The 5,356-nt window shown below is 32.2% G+C and overlaps 1 pseudogene across 1 annotated transcript; it reads left to right on the top strand.

Annotated features, from left to right (window-relative positions):
* Positions 1-1,521: 1,521 nt before the first annotated feature.
* LOC147398753 (transcription factor MYB61-like) lies at positions 1,522-3,163 on the top strand (annotated as a pseudogene). The gene is made up of 3 exons (XR_015180185.1): positions 1,522-2,015; positions 2,107-2,236; positions 2,335-3,163. The product of XR_015180185.1 is annotated as a transcription factor MYB61-like (transcript).
* The last annotated feature ends 2,193 nt before the right edge of the window (positions 3,164-5,356 follow it).

The raw sequence follows: 5,356 nt of genomic DNA, 5'->3' as shown, positions 1-5,356 counted from the left end.
AGAGAGATAAAATGGATATTTAAAAATATGAATAGTGATTTAGAGAGGCCTTCTTAAAATTTTCAGATCTCTATATTTGAAGTAGTGAACAATGATTTAGAGGGAATTTCTCTAAAATAGAGACTAGATGGCATTAGGTTTGAATATCTCTATCTCTAAATTTAGAGTTTTAGCGGCCAATTGGAGTTACTCTAATGCTCAACAAAATTTCTTAGGATCGAGCTTTCGCTCAACCAACTTAGGCTCGCTGGGTATTTTGGTTTGATTTAACCTACGAAAGGCTCATCAAGAGTGATGTTTTGCTCACAACTCAACAATTGTTTGACATATAGCGCGAATGACATTTGCAATAGAGAGAAAGTTTCTCTCTCTTGCCCACCCATCCTTTGCCCATAAATTTATTTTTTAAGATTTCAAAATTTTAAAAATGTCATTGGGCTCACATTGATTATCACATTGACAATCCAATAACACATCAAAATATTATATAAATATAGGGTCGGGTTCCGTGTACACATATATCTACAACGTGTTTTGTCCTATGTGGCTAAAAGTTTTGGATTGAGTTGATTTTTCGTGAGGATAATCTCTATGATGAGGAGATTATCCTCACGAAAAATCAGCTCCATCCAAAACTTTTAACCTCATCAAAACTGATTTACGAAAATGGACGGTCCACGATTGTTCAACTCATAAATATGGGGATAAAAGTTTTAGAATCAACTGATTTTTGGTGAGGATGATCTCCTCATCATAGAGGTCATCCTCACAAAAAATCAGCTCAATTCGAAACTTTTAACTCATATAAGACAAAACACATTATAGATATATGAGTAGATATGTGTGTACACAGATCCTAATCCATCTGTATATATTTGTTTTGTTTTGTTTTTCAAGCTTGATCAAAGGTGTTGAAAATAGACAATTACCGAACACCTATATTTAAAAATAAAATTCAACAGTGAAAAAAGATTCTTTATTTAATTTCTTTTTTAAAGTTCATATAATTTTGTCCTCTACAACCCCGTTGCAACGGATCATGTTTTTAAATGTCATAAGGTGATTAGATAAGAAAATTTTCTTTTTTTACCATGGGTAGGAGAGAGAACTTCTCTCTCATTGTCGATGTCATTCGTGCTTATTACTGCCCTAGAATATCAAATATTTCATAGAGTGCTGATTTTTGAACTCAACCTAAGAGGGAAACTAAAAAATTCACTGCCATGGCATGGGCAAAGAATTGTAGATTCTATCCCTCGGGATACACAACTGACGTGATCAACATGACATGTGCAGTTGTGTATCCTGAAGCTATAGTTGTGTATCCTGAACGAAAGAATCTATGATTCTTTGCGTATGACACGTCGGTGAGTCCAGCTGTTCAGTTGAGTTCTAAAATCATTAGTCTATTTCATACCCTAGGTCAAGTTCAAAGTTTCAAGGAGGCTAGCAATTCATCTCCCTATTATGGAGGGTGGCATGTGATACATGCCTCATTGTCGTCCGGACAGGTAAAATACTCTCTATAGAGAGTAAAAGTGCACGTTTTATTGACTATAGAGTTCTTTTGGTAGTTTTAAATTTTTTAAGAGTTAAAGATATCTTAAAGCTCAATCCAATGGAATGCAAAAGCAGCACCGGATTTGCGTAAAACCTACTTGATTGCTTCACCTTCCTATGTTATTCTTCTTATTCTTCTTCACTCTCTCTCTCTTCAAACCCATAACTTGAAAACTAAGCATGATTTTCTCTTCTAAATATTTTCATTCAAATATCACAAACAGATCTTCCCTTCTCTCTTACCTCATTAAGTCCAAATCCTTCGGACGTTGTCGCCTGCCTTGAATTTTGTTACTAAGGCAACAATCTACGATCATCGAAAATGGGGCGCTCTTCATGCTCTTTAGAGCAAAAGTTAAGAAAAGGTTTATGGTCTCCTGAGGAAGATGAGAAACTATTCAATTACATCACTAGATTTGGTGTTGGTTGTTGGAGCTCAGTTCCTAAACAAGCTGGTATAATTCTCTACCATGTTGTTTGTTCCTCTTCATTTTTTCGAGATAAATTATAATTTGGTTGTTAATCCCATGTTTTATGTTCTTTCAGGTTTGCAAAGATGTGGAAAGAGTTGTAGACTAAGATGGATTAATTACTTAAGACCAGATCTTAAGAGAGGAATGTTCTCACAACAAGAAGAGAATTTGATAATTAGACTCCATGAAGTTCTTGGCAACAGGTACTGAAAATAAATTAAATGTGATTTGAATTTTTAATCTTTGATGCAAAAAATAAAATAAAATGGGTTTTTAAGATTTTTCATTTTTGTGATTTCAGGTGGGCTCAAATTGCAGCACAATTACCAGGGAGGACTGATAATGAGATTAAGAACTTTTGGAATTCATCTTTAAAGAAGAAACTAAGGCAGCAGGGTATTGACCCAATCACGCACAAACCATTGATCGAAATCGAAGATCAAGAAAAGAAAAATGGTAAAGAAGAAGCTTCCTCGCAACCATCTCAATCACGAAAGTTTCTAACGACATCAACCTCGGTAGATATTCGGCAAATAATGGGGTTTGATAATTCAAGCTATTTTGATACCGGACTAAGTGAAACTTCGAAAGAAATTCTTCCGTCAAAACCCATTTTTGATCCATTTCCCTTTTTTGAATTCCAATCGAGTTTCGATCAAATTGGGACTACTTCGAACATTATACATCAATATACCCAATCTTTCAGACCTTTTGAACAGACCCATTTGGCATCAAACTCCGATTTTACGTATACTTCTATGCCCAATTTGAGTTCTTGTGATACCGATGTTTCGGATAATTCAAATTCGGGAATAAGTACTATGTTCTTGAATGAAACAAAGGAAAATTCTGATTTTCAGATGCAGAATATGATGGAAAATGCAGTTTCTTCTTGGGATTCAGAGATCAAGTTAGAATCTACTATGTTTCAGTTTCAGCCCAATGAGATCAAATCTGAAGAAATAAAGGTAAGTTCATGGGAAGAAGAGCAGCAACAAGCACAAAGTTCAGAAGATTTCATTAGCTTTCCATGATGCTATCGGAAGATATAACTGAGGTGAATTTCGATCTCTTCGAGCAGATTTAGACTGTGAATTCAACAACAATTACAATGAATTTTTGTTTTAATTTCTCTCCCTATATATAAACACAATAAACGGACTTACAAGTTGACAGTAAGGGAACATCCTACTGAAAGGTTTGAGCTGTTAATCTTTGAATTTTTTTTTCTTAAATAATGTTCTTGCAGTTAAGGAAATGGACTTGGAATGCAGTATTTGCCATTGGTCTATAATATATGTTATATAATAATAATAATAATTTTTTTGTATAATTTAAAATTGAATGGATGATTGGATCGAAAATTTATCAGACATTGATTCAATTTGGTTGGACCGATTTGCATTTATTAAAAATTAAAGAGTTGTGCTGGAGTGACCTCAAGATTGTACCTCACATTGTACATCATATCCTGACGTTAAAGTGTGTAGGAACCATAGATGCTTTTTATCGAATCTTGATAAAAAGCATCTATGGTTCCTACACACTTTAATGCCAGATGGATGATATGAGGTAAAATCTCGAGGTCACTTAAGCATTATTTTAAATTTAAAATATGCATTTTTTTTTTCTTAAATTACTTTCATTGCTTTTCATAAAAAGATATCATTCACAATAATAGGGGATTCATTAACTGAATCAATTTTATTAAAAGAACGGATCAGACATGGTGGGACTAGTATTTGGCCAAATTAACCATTTTATTTTGGAAAATGTTAAGAGTGACATTAAATTGACGTCGTTTCACACATTGTTGGCGTGGATGTGTACGAAATTAGAGATTCTTTTCATTGAGATACGAGTGAAAGCATCTATGATTATGTATGAACCTCCATGTCAGCAATGTGTGAAACGGTGTCAATTTTAATGTCACTCCGACACGACTCTTTTATTTTATAAAAAAAACATCTAAAAAATTGTAAGACTAGCTTACTTGCAAAGCAATCGACCCTTTGATTGTATCTTAAATTTGCATGTTTCTTTTTCATATAGGCTTCTAACAAGACTTGTAATTCTATTTTATGCTGAAATTAAATAATTTTTATAAGTAGAATTTAGGCTTTTTTTTCTCTTAAAATACCTTCTTGATGAAGTGTGAAACAATGAAGAAAAAAAATCTCAAAAAGAAATTTTATTTAATCTCGAGTGCAGTTAGAGTCTTATTTATAGAAAAAGTTCAATTCCTATTAAAACACAAAAAATAATAAAAATAGCAAAAATGAATTAAGTTTGGAAATAAATAGTAATAAACCCTAGACGTGTAGCAAATTGTCGGTGTATGATTTTGACTTTTATGACTGAAGTTATTAACAAAACGAAAAGTTTCCTAAAACAACAAATTTGCTATAAAAAACATGATATAAGAGCTTCTCCAAAAATGCTCTTTGAAATTAAAAACATATTTGATCAAAATCTGACAAATGTTGTTTTAACTACCCTAAATTTTTTTGTGTGCTTCAATAGACTCAACAAAATTTTCATTTGTTGAAAATTGACTCAAATCTTAATAAAAGTCACAACCTCATGTTTTGAATCCAAAAACATGATCCGATGCCACAAGTTTCTTGAAAACAAAATTCTAAGAATTATATATATATATATATATATATATATATTTCATTGTTTAATTTTAAATTTAAGTTTTGGTAGTTCGGTAGCCGTCCATTTTAACAACCTGGTTCAAGCTCAAAATATATATATATATATATATATTATATATATATATATATATATATATATTAAAATTATTTTTATGAATATGAGTTTTTCCATAAAATCTAGAAGGATTTTGTGTTCGATTGTCAACGTCATAATTTATGTGGGCCCGATGACTCTTAGTAATTTTTGAAATCTTACTAAATTAGTAAGGAAATTATTTTTATTTATAACGAGCCAAAGGCCTTCTCTACATGTAACAAGTCATCTCCTCAATTTTTGAGCTCGTTACTTTAATTCTGACATTTAGTGAGTCCGTCGGATGTTTGTTTCACTCTTTATTATAAATCTTTATTATAAAGAGAATCTAATACCTAAAGAGTTTCTTGAAGATGCTCTAAGCGAAAGAATTTAGTTGAAAAAAACGAAAGTCGATGGCGTAGACATCATTCTTGAAAATCTCAACATTTCTAATCAAGAATGCATGATTTTGACTTTATGAGTTTGTGAGCCCACATAGGCCCATGTTTCTCACTAGGCCTTCCACTTTGGACTTTTGGCAATCTAAGTTTTTCATGAATTCTTGTGCCACTTGTCATACATTAATT

This window comes from Akebia trifoliata, chromosome 7, assembly GCF_017979445.1.
Source record: "Akebia trifoliata isolate Shusen 1 chromosome 7, ASM1797944v1, whole genome shotgun sequence".
In the NCBI taxonomy this organism is placed as follows: Eukaryota; Viridiplantae; Streptophyta; class Magnoliopsida; order Ranunculales; family Lardizabalaceae; genus Akebia; species Akebia trifoliata.
The sequence above is the reverse complement of the archived record's forward strand: the minus strand, read 5'-3'. Positions and strand labels throughout refer to the sequence as shown.